This window comes from Thermobia domestica, chromosome 10, assembly GCF_964235325.1.
Source record: "Thermobia domestica chromosome 10, izTheDome1.hap1.1, whole genome shotgun sequence".
In the NCBI taxonomy this organism is placed as follows: domain Eukaryota; kingdom Metazoa; phylum Arthropoda; class Insecta; order Zygentoma; family Lepismatidae; genus Thermobia; species Thermobia domestica.
The window spans coordinates 126,833,719-126,846,513 of NC_137463.1; the positions used below are offsets into that span (position 1 = coordinate 126,833,719).

At 34.6% G+C, this 12,795-nt stretch overlaps 1 protein-coding gene across 1 annotated transcript in view; it reads right to left on the bottom strand.

The window, feature by feature from the left end:
• LOC145661600 (uncharacterized) overlaps nucleotides 1–12,795 on the bottom strand; it is a 272,359-nt gene that overhangs the window by 219,258 nt on the left and 40,306 nt on the right. The gene's annotated exons all lie outside the window — the stretch shown is intronic.

Genomic DNA, 12,795 nt, shown 5'->3' on the forward strand with positions numbered 1-12,795 from the left:
TAAAGCATTCATTTCTGGTGCAAAGCACCCCAGGTTCAATTCGCAGCCACGCGAATTTGAGGTGGAAAACATCGTGTCCGAATATTTTAGCTTTTTCTCAACGTTTTCGTTATACCAGTTATTTCAAGATAATTCACTTTCATTAATCGTCTATCTAATTTAGTCTAAACCACATAATTGAGGAGTTTGATGTTATAAGGGCGTAAGCGAGTTTACGTCCTTTTTGTATCAAACGCATTTGTGGCTTTTGCCATGCTTGTTTAACTTCCTGGTAACATTTCAATCTAATATCGGAATAAAATGATGCATATTGCATTGTTTTATGTAAGAAAATCACTACTTAAATTTTCAATATCGTTTTTCTCCAACTGCATGTTTCAGACTTACGCCCTTATTGCATCAAACTTCTCAATTCTAAAACGGAAAATTAGAAATTTCATTTCACGAGCGAGATTCTGTTTCTTTCATAATTATTGTATTTCACACTCTTACCCTTGACCTATTTCAACCCTAATCATAGAAATATTCCATAAGTCTTAAATAAATCTTACCCCATACTTCATAAAAAAAAAAAGTATTGGGTCAATCCATCTGAAGTGGTCCAAAAATGGTGAAAATGGTTGCTCGGCCATCTCCGAAAATTATAGAAATTGGAGTGTGATGAACCATGTGTATGAGAACGTCAACAACATAATTCACGTTGCTGTATGTGGAAGTGTTCCTAAATGATGGCCGTCTTTCTTGTCGGTGGAGTGCCAATTTTTGCATTTGCAAGCGTTTACGAACGTACGAATCAGACGAACACTAAATAAAACCGAATATTACAGGAGAGATTGACGTATAAGAAGAATGTATACTCTTGCTTCTAAATAAATATTCAGGGTAGCAAACCAATACAAGAATTCACCAGAAAAAGTACAGAAAATTACACTTTTAAAGGGGCTGTATTTTGGAATGGCATGAAGTAGGGGGTTCATAAGTTTTGTGCTGAATACGATTGCATGTAAAGAGTCTGCAGAAATATCCACAGCTATGATACTACTGGAACCGTAGATTTATGGGGGTCCGAAAATTGAAGTTTGTGATTTTGATGACATTTGTGGGGCGTAATATCTCAGGATGTCAACGTTATTATGACATCATACTCCTTCCCCACCTGCGTCTTTTCAGTGTGCAATCAGCCTCGATTTCATGTTTGTAAATGATAATGCGCGACCGCGCCGAACAGCACAGTTTTGTGTGCCTTGGGACGAGTGGATATTCAGCGAATTAACTGGCCTGCCCAATCCCCCCACTTGAATTTCATAAACACATGTGAGATGGTATGAAGGAAAGTCTTGCAGCGCATCCAGGTATACCAAGTACCATCCATCAGCTATCAACAGCTCTAGTGAAGGATTGAAACTACATACCAAAACAACTTATTATTAACCTTATGAGCAGCATGAAACCACGTTGCAGAGAGTGCGTCATTGTCCGTGGAGATCATACACCATTGTAAGGACCATTTTACTCCTATAATATCAGAGATAGGGGGCATCATGTGTCGCAGAGACTTCAGTTTAAATTATTGTTTCTGTATAAAAGTGCAATTTTTCTAATTACGTGTTTCCTCCTGTTGTTTTCTGTATAGTTCAAATTTTACCGATGTATGTCACTTGGGAATGACGCAGCATGCGAAACATATTTCCGTTCTTAAATTTACACATTACACGTATACACATTGCACGTTGAGATACTAAAGTATGCCTCACTGAGCTTTTTATTATGACACTAGGTGATAGTACGCAGTATATCAATGAGATATAACCGAAAATTGACTCTTAAACTCTAACTTTTATTAAACTATATTATTTCAAATGTGATATTTAATATACCGAGCGATACATCACAACAAACTAGGTTTCAAGAAAATGGAGTAAAACTAATTTTTATTGATTTATCAAAACAGTTTCCCTCTTTACGTGCAATACTGAGTAATCTATGTAAACAATACACTATTAAGAACCAGATCCTATGTATTGTTGTTTGTCTTCTAATAATGGCACTCAAGTCCAAAGAGTAACGCAGGTACTGGTAATGCACACGGTAAATTTTATTAAAATCAGATAGACTAATTTTAGGAAATATACAGGGTGTATCAAAAGCCTGAGACCACAGGTCAGTTTCATTATATTTGGGTAAAGATACGAAAAAATGGAAAGAGATGAAAATTGTTTGAAATAGGTGATCTTCAACCTAGAATAATGGATTTTTTTTCAATCTCTCCAATCGTTTGAGCGGTTTGGGTACAAAACCTCGCGGCGACAACCTCGAGGACCAAAACCTTGCCTGGACAAAACCTCGCGGCCTAAAATCTCGCCGTGCCAAAACCTTGCCGCCCAAAACCTCGCGGGACAAAATCTCGTCTGGTCAAAACCTCGCCACCCAAAACCTCGCGGGACAAAATCTTGCCGGGCCAAAACCTCGCCTTGCCAAAACCTCGTCTTCCAAAACCTTCCGCCCCAAAATATCGCCATACCCAAAATCTTGCCTGACCAAAACCTCGTTGTAATGATCTCGCGACACAGAATCTCGCCTGGTCTAAATTAAGAGAGACGTAGTGTCGCCTGGGAAGAAATGTCGTCAGGATACAACCTCTTCACGACGATTTCTTCAATGTAGAATGTTCTATATAGGGTCTATTACAATATGTATATATTTAGTAATAACACATAATTACATTAAAATAATGACAAGAAAAATTCTAATGCATGCTTTGGAAATCTATATATATAGAAATTAAATGACTATGTTTGTTACATTATACCTCTTGAGCCATCCTACCGATCTCAATCAAATTTTCAACATAGATGAGGTTCGAGCCTAGGATGTCTTTTATAATTTCCCTTTGTCGGCACAACAAAAGGGAGGGGGATATATATATACAGAGCCGTAGCTAGAGATTTCGGCGCCCGGGGCGAAGTAGAATTCGGCGCCCCTACTCTCACCACATCAAGCTCTTCCTTCCAGTTTTTCTTTTTACTTATAAGAAAAGCAGCAGATATTTTTATACTACACTGAATTTTTATTAAGCTGTAGGCGAGATTTTGGCCCACGAGGTTTTGGCGGCGATGTTTGGGTGGCGAGGTTTTGGCCCGGCGAGATTTTGTCCCGCGAGGTTGTGGCCACGCGAGGTTTTGGGCGGCGAGGTTTTGGCCACGCGAAGTTTTGGCCCGGCGAGATTTTGTCCCGCGAGGTTTTGGACGGCGAGGTTTTGGCCATGCGAGATTTTGGGCGGCGATGTTTCGGCCGCGAGATTTTGTCCCTATCCCCGTTTGAGCTGCACACTGGTAAAGTGTCCTTGCTTAAATGAGAAATCAATTATGCCAGTTCAGCAGGCTGTTCCCTGGAACCATTACTACACCAACAATACACCAACAATGGGGATAGGTTTGAGTCTTGAGGAAATCAAAAGCTTTGATTCACTATTTTTGAAATGATATTCATGGAACTTACTTTCTAAGCTAGGATAAATTCGTTCTCTTGTAAATGACTAATTTCAACTCCAAGCAATACTGATGGTTGAAAAGTCTCGATGAAAATACAGGAGATACTGTATCAAAATCTAATTATTTTACAGAAGTTGTGAGGGAAAATAAGTTTTTGCTATTATATTAAGTACAATATGATATAAGCCTAAACTTTTACCTTGGTATTAAGTCTATTCTAGTTTACTCCCCCGATTTTCGCGGACTTCAATTGCAACCAACAGGGATGCCTAAAGAAAGCCATCTATCAATTTTCATCAAAATCAAATCTATGTTACAAAAATTATCTTGAAGCAGAGGTACTTACATGCATATTGGAATAGCAGAAACTTGCGTACTCTCGCTTCAGCTATGATGTTAACATGATCAAATAACTATGTTCAATAATACTATAAATTGTAGTAATAAACGGAAACAGGATTCTCATAATGTGTATCAAACTGGAATATCACTTGAATTCAGAGGAAAATTTATCATGTACGATACAAAGATGATTCCAAAATTAACTGAAACGCAGATGAATAGGGAAATGATCAAATCAAATTGTTACTCTTTAGCAACACAAACAATAGGACCAACAGATGAAAATGACAAACTAGCTAACTACCAACGTAGCAATTGGCAGCTTCCTAGAGTATTTGGCAACGAACTGAATTCATGTATAGCAGAATGTAATATATCATGTTTAGCTTTTTTAAAATAAATTGAGAGCAAATCAAAAACTATCCACTAATTTCTGTAATAAAACTAATTTAAACTCACTATTAAATGAAATACAACAATTAATTTTACTGAGTTAGACATTCAAATCACACCTATAATTTTAGGAGAATCATTTAATGCAAGCCAGAGTTATAACCTGAACAAATTGAGATACAACACGAAGAATAACATAGTTTAAAAAATAAGTTGCTGGAAATAGTACCAGATCCCATCGAGATTCCAACAACCATTATGTACAACATTTCTCAAAGTGTAACTCCTACTGTAGTTTTAGATATATTGCAAATAGATTACTTTGTTACTCTTTTGAGTTTTGTAATAAAATTTAAATGAATAAATAAATGAAGCAGAAAAACGATTGCATTGAATCTCTATCATGTGGCAAAATCAATTTTCTGGAAATTTTTATTTTCAAATATACAGTGATCTAAATTTTCTTATGCTCATATTGTTACTTAATGGATGCGTTGGGCACCCAAATTAATTACAGAAAGATGTTATTTCTAAATAAGAAGGTAATATCCGTAGATTTATAATGTTTTGTGTTTCTAAGTTCGCCTACGAAGATGCGTTATATTAGTGGTATATCGCCCATTTCAAATACCAGAGCTTCGTTGTTTATAGCAGACCAAGTGATTTTGTGAGCAGTGGCGAGGCTTGAGGGGAGACAGGGTGGACGCTACCTACCCTTTAGAATTTTATATGAATTAAGTCATTAAGCCTAAATTACTAACTTAAAATTTTGTAACTTAAAGATTCTGAACCTAAAATGTCCTATCATTTATTCTGAGCTTTTTAAAAAATGCTTCCATATGAAAGACAGAAAGCAAAGTGTCTCGCGAAACCTTGAACAATATTTCTCTGATGCATCCATTTAACTTGGATCAACCTATAAGGAGAAAAGCCACGTGAGAAGTTAAAGTCCAAAGACTCGCGCTGTGTAGTAGTATTACCTGCGAAAAGACATTTGCTGTTTTGTCTACGTTTAGAGGGTTGTCTATCTTGTTTATTTTAAGCTGGATTTGTGAGTGAAAAAAAAAAAAAACAGACAGCTATTTCTTTTTATTTGTTTTTATTTTAAACCATCTTTCGAGCTCCCTCTATAAAATATTAAATTGTTATAACGTACCCTTAACGTATATATATTGTCTCTATGTGTCTCCAACATCGGAATGAAAAAAGACCCTCTTACCGAAAAGTTGAGACGTATTGGCAATTCTGTCACTTTTATGTTTTTCGCGAGAGTGACAAGTACTTTTACATCTCCCGGTAAACGCTCTTCCCCTGAGACCACCTGGTTCGATTTAAAAAAAAAACGCTTCGTCTTGGTCTGGGGCTTAGACCAAGGTACCCGTGAGCAAATTTTGGTAACTCGCTCCACCCGTCTGATCCTCAGGCCGCACACATACACAAAGACAGACAAACACACAAACAAACTCAATTTTACTTATATTAGATTCTTCGCTCAATAATTGTGCAGGTGAAAGATTTGAAAAATTCAAAAATCTGGTCACTGTAGGACTAATAAATTATAGAAAATTTAGTATGTATCAACAAATTCTTCCATACGGCAAACTGAATGACTTGATATCCACCTTTCCTAACAGTTTTTGCTCAGATCAGTTTAGGAATGAACTTATCAACTTATTTTCCGATAGTAACCAACACATTTCTCTTCCCGAATAGACTACTTGAAATATATTCTCAGTAACGAACTTCAAAGCGTATATCAGGAGACAACAAAGCTGCTAAATATGGCATTGAGCATTCAATCAACTTCAGTTTTTTGAAAACATTCATTGAGTGCCCTGAAAAGAGTGAAAACTTACTTAACGAACAGCATGACAAATTATGAACACCTCCTGAATTACGGATACTCTCTGAATTACGGACACTTACAATAACGAACTTGGTGTGGAAGCTTTGTAGGATACCTGAATCCAAAGAAAGAGCTATTAATGTTTTCGCCGGAATGAAAGACAGGGTATGGAGCTCATTTACAAGACTGTAAGGTATTATGTAAGGTATTAGGTATTAGGTTACGTGTTGTAAGGTGTTTTACTTCTATCGTTTTTTTTTTTTGTTTTTTTTTACTTTACAGCTCATTTCTAAGGTATTTCGAAATGACTATCCCTAAAGAGGGCATGGGGAACTAACGGCCCATTTCTACCAAATGTGGTACCATTCAGAAAATTATACTTCGGGAAAAGAAATACTATAGACCAAATTTCATTAGTTATAAAATGTTATACTTAAAGGAACAGTGTAGACATTATTTATTGCAAAGAATATTGAAAACTCAAACATTAATACTAAATATATTTATGAATTATCAGGGATCATCTTACTTGGAATAGTGATTAGTGTATATCAGCATCCTTTATACAGTACGAAATATCAGAATTAAAAATAGAAGTAAAAAACAAATACCGTATATATATATATATATATATATATATATATATATATATATATATATATATATATATATATATATATATATGTATGTATGTATGTATGTATGTGTGTGTGTGTGTGTGTGTGTGTGTGTGTGTTGGTGTCTGTCTACCCAATTTTTTACAACGCGCTTCGCCACTGTTTATGAGACAGGCCAACTTCTTTTCCGGGAATGTTTTCGACACTTTCTGTTTCTTCCCACTCTGTCATTCTACTAATTATACCGTAATCACTCATTTACTTTTATCATCTACTCTCATTCACTCTGAAAGTCATAACATAATAAGTGAGGTGAAAAGGTACTTACATAGAAAAGAAGGCACTGATTATTATAGCGAAGTTTATTGGATTAAGATTAGAATCTTCCTTCCTTCTTCATGACTCTGTAACAATCTTTTACAAGTTGGCTTCTGTCATAAAATCACATGGCCTGGTATAAACAAGGAAGTTTTCGTATCAGAAATGGGCATCATACCAAAAGATACCTTGCCTTCTTAGACAAACTTGGAAATAAATAACATTACAAATCTACGCAAACTATCTTTTTATTTAGAAAGAAAATCTTTCTGTAATTAATTTGCGTGTTCAACGCGTCCATCGTGTAGCCAATATGTGCATGATAAACTTCAGATCACTGTCTATTAAGGACTATATTTGGAAATAAAATCTCCAGAAAATTTACTTTGCCATGTGATAGAGATTCGATGCAATCGGATTTTGCTTCATTTATTTATTCATTTAGTTTCTGTTCGCAAATTCAAAAGTAGTATCAAAGTAGTCTATTTTCTATATATCTAAAGCTACGGTAGCAATCATATTTTGAGAAATGTTGTACATAATTGTTGTTGGAAGTTCAATGTTATCTGCTACTATTCCATGTGGCTTATTAATTTTTAAACTGCGTTATATTTAGTGCCATAACTGGCTGTAATTTGACTGGTATCTGCACTTGTTCTATTTAAGTACATAATATATTTTGTATCACTGATATGCTTTTTTTTTAAAAATATACAAAGTGTTAATGAACTATACCGACACTCTGTAAGAGGTGATTCCTCACATCAAAATAAGAGAAAATATTCATATGGACCTGTGGGGAAAGTGCATAGTTTCAGAGCTAGAGCTGTCTAAAATTGTGAAAGAGCCAAATTTCAAGAGGCCCTATTTCGAATTCGAGAGACTGTGGATGATGGTCCATAGCGAAAAGAAAGTCACGCATACGCAATCCAAAAATGCATATTTCATTAATGTTCAGTTGGTGTACAGAGTATTCCCTGTAGGGTGAAATTCCCAGACATACCATCAACCGAATTTTGAGATATGATTGGTCCAAAGTAGGCAAATGATAAGCTTTGATAGCAGTGAACACGAAATCATTTGACGCAATGTCGAAAGTGTTAAGGATAGTCAGCAGCACGGTCTCTCGTATTTAGGAAAACGCATGCTGGGATGTTTACTTTCACGCTTATAAGTGGAGAAATCGTGAATTATACTATGAAGAAATACATCGCATCGCACGTTATTTCGAACACAGACAGACAGACACACACACACACACACACAAACACACACACACAAATCATGGAGTTGCCGGTTTTTACCACATCCAACTCCCCTTCGAAGCATTGGATGTCCATTGTTGTCAAGGCTTACCTCCTGCTTACTTTGGACCCTCCTTTAAATCAAAGTATATCTGCAAATTCTATTGAGAGCATATTTGAGAATTGCACCCTGTAGGGAATACCCTGTACATCTATTGAAAATTCTGAAATATGCGTTTTTGGAGTGTGTATGCGTGGCTTCCTTTACGCTGATTAGGACCACTATCCACAGTTTCTAGGATTCGAAATAGAGCCTGTTCAAATTTAGGTTTTTCACGATTTTGAACAGCCCTAGCTCTGAAACTATGCACTTTTCGTCATAGATCCATATGAACTTTCGTCTCTTATTTTGATGTGAGGAATCACCTCTTATAGTTTGTCGGTATAGTTCATTAACGCCCTAAGTATTAAAGTAACCATATTTGCAAGAAAAGAAGTTTCGTATGTTACTTATTAGCATTTTGTACTAAATAAAAATATGCTTATTATTTGCTCTATTAATGTGATATAAAATGGATGGAATAGTTTTTTTTTATTTAGTCTGTAGGCTATAGGAAATGAATGGTAAATAGAAACAAATGGTAATGGAGACCATGGTACAATGAAGATTGTGAAAGAAACAGGAAAAATATCAATAAAACTCATTGGTTGATGCTTATCACGAACATAATACGATATGGGATGAATCTTGTACCCTATAAATATTTGCTAATAACTCTTATATTATCAGAGTCCTAATATTAGTTTTAGAGCACTAATGTACATTAACGATGCACTAACGAATGGCATTCGTCCCATGTTTGTAGGACAATTAGTTTAAAATTGGTAAATTACAAATTATTTCTACTAATTATTGCTCATAACGTTTACACTATTAGGCACTAACCTTAGTGTTATGTGCATTACGATGCACTAACCATGTCTAAAGTTTCATTAATTTCTGTAAATGCTGGAGAGAGGAGGCTAACTTTAGACACGTTATAATCTGTGCTAACACAGCGAATCTGAAATCAGCTTGTATCCAGACTTTTTCACTTTTAAAGTTAGCTGCACTGGATACAAGCAAGGAATCTAGCACAAAATTTACCTACAATATTTGATAATTTTCAATTCGACAATATTAAAACCGGTGGCAACTGCATAGCTATATTAATTGGATTAAAATTTAAAAAAAGAAAAAACAAAAAAAAAACATAACACTAGAATATGACTAAATCGAACATTTACTCATTACAACAGTATGTTATTATCATTCGAAATGACTCAGTGAATCTTTAATACTGGTGATTCAGATATTACACCTTACATTATATTTAATGCTTCACTAAATATGCGCACACTGGCGTTTTTACTTTGCAAAAGGAAAGTTTGGAGTTTCAAGTTCCTCGGTCCGTAACCTTAAGTTCCTCCTTGGCTCTACCATAATAGAATCTGAAATGGTGTTTAAAACGTATAGATCGTGACACTACTACTATTACCAAAATAATTATTACTACTGTTACTAACACATGTCAAGAAGCTAAACTGTTGATAGCCGAAGAGGTAAAGGAGTGCTATTCGATATTTTCTGTGACAAGCTAATTCAGGTCAGGTTTATTGTTAACTATCTCCTGAAGATTATGTTTTATACTATTATCCAACTTTTCTTTAATTTACTCACTGATCTATATTATGATATATCTAATTACAAAACTGCAATATGCAATGCTTATTTCTCATAAGACTAAAATTACGTAATGGCATATTATATACAGAAATATCATAATAATCAGTGGTTGTATATTTTGTTAGGTTTTGATTTGTGTATTTTTTTCGATGACCCATCTCATTGTCCATTTTTGCACTAGTATTAATAATAATATAAACCATGATAAATTGAAATTTGCTAAAGAATGTGAAATACTAACATAAAATTCTTTCGGATTTTCGTTACAACTGAATATCTCAGAACTTCCTCTTTGCAAACAAAAATAAAAGGAAGCTAATTCTAAAAAAACAAAACTATTAATTGCAGTTGAATTATCTCATCAACTAGGCTACAGTTTTGTCAAAATGCTTATATATTTAGCAAAATCATCCTCAGCCATCTCGTCAAGAGAGAACTGCTAAATACAGCATTTTCTCTCTGTCTATTCTGTCCTTTCAGTGAGACGTGGATTTCACTTCCAGCGGGTAGGTAGAGGAAGTTATATAACATATGATAACTGACATCTTTGCATTCAGTTTAATGAATTTCCCTCTGATTAGCTACGTTCTCTCAAACCGCACTCTTTTCTCTCTCTCTCTCTCTCTCTCTCTCTCTCTCTCTCTCTCTCTCTCTCTCTCTCTTAAGAAAAGCGAGAAAAACTGTCCAGAACATTCTTCGACTTGAATGTCAATAATGTATCAGCTTAAATCTCAGATTTGTTTTCTCTTTCAGAAATATAAAAGGCAATGAACAATTTAAAGTAGTAATTCACAATAGCAGTGCTGTATTGAAAATCTCAACGCAAAACTTCTAATCGACAACTCTACTGTAGTCCCTTTACATAAATTTCCAAAATATTAATCTTCGTTCTTTTAGAGTGGAATGGGTAATTCTGGTTTTCTTACCTTATTACAGTTGATCCACCACATTCCATGAAAATCGTAACAAATGATTTCAAAATTAAGTTTAAAATCAATATAAGGAACAACCAAGAACAGATCCCCATTGATTGATTTGTTTCACAAACAAAAGCAAGATGTGATCAGATAAAACAGAAGGGAAATCTCTTATATGAAATCTCTTATTTTTTTTTTATTTATTTTAGTTGTTGACCAAATTTTTATTTGCAAATTTGTTCATAATTTACCTGCTACTCGTATCCATCTGCAAGCACGTACCAATTTATATGTGCGCAATGGGTAGCTCAAAGACTTCAGAAAAAAATGTATCCACAGTTCTGAGTATCTTAAAGAGAACCACTTTTTTTAATAGAATTTGAAAAAACTTAAGGGAATATTATACTTAAATTCAGTCACTCTTTCCAAGATTTTTGACTTGAGCATGTACTTCTGTTGCCGACCTACATAGACTTACATACATACGACACACACACGTAAATCTACATATACAAAAGAAGTCCAAACTGACTGACTGCCTGATCAATGCCTAAGTCGAAATGCTAGAGGTAGAAATTTGACATTTGAACAATGCGTAAGAGTTGTAACATGAGGTGCCACTAAGGAATAATTTCTAGAAATTCGACGAGGAAGGGTGAAATGGGACTTGCAAATCAAGAGATGTCCATATCCAGAAATCCTTTAAGATACAAAATTTTGGTATTTTGACTTTCGAGAAAAGATAAACACACATTTCAGTGTATTTTTTCATATTTGATCTAGGAAGTAAGAAATGAGGTGTAAAGGAAAAGAAGTATATATCTTTGACTTTGACATTAAAAAAATAGGGTTTCGGTGATTCATCAAAATGTCTATAGAGGATGTTCAAATTTATGCAAGACTTCGAGCTCAAAGGAATTTTATATGAAAGACTCAGAATGACGAACGTAGTATATTGCCCGCAGTAATACGTGAGGCCATTTGCTTATATACAGTGTAAATATACTGGGAGGTCGTTTGAAAAGAATATTTCATTAACATCGGATACATTTTACATTAGTTGTTGTGAAATAGACGAACGGACAGATATACAAATGCTAGAAGCTCACTTAGGTTCGCTTTAATAATTTTTAGAATCCCATTATCTACATGCATTGTACAGGTTTCAAGACACAGCCTTTCAAAATCTAAATTTTTAAATTTTTCAGTTCTGGAAGAAATTGTTTATCAATTTAATTTTATTAGAAGTGTTTTTTTTTATTTTGAATAAAAAAATACTACCCTAAGTTTAGCGCTGTTATTTCTCGGTATTATATCTATTTATAAGTTTTAAATTCATATGATAGAGTTTGTATGAACCACAAAATGATAAACCAACATAATGTAAATGTATGTTATATATCACAACTTCTGCTTGATTGATTCCTTAAGTTTTGTAGACTACCGAAAAAAGAACGACATGGGTTTATGAATGAATTACTTTGAACCATAAGATTGTAATATGTGACTAATAGTTCCGAAGAAGAGTACTTAACAAAGCCGCTCAAGAGCCCAATGAATGGGTAGTTGGTTGCTTTAAATTTAAAGTTATGTTTAGCATTAAGGCTATGGTTGAACTTGACATTGACCTATAGCTTAATGTGGAATCCAAATTACTTGAATTCCCACCTGGCATCGAACCTGGGTCTCTCGAGATATGAGAGAGCTTTATAATTTCGAATTGAGTACAGAGTAATTCATAGCAGTCATAAAATGCGCACAGCACTTTTGAAGTTATAATATTATATTTAGTTGAACATCATATGGAATGATGTTATTATTGAAAACAAATTAACGGTCAAACATACAATATGTTATCTATCAGCAATGAGGCCTCTTTCTCCATTCGTACTTCATTAATA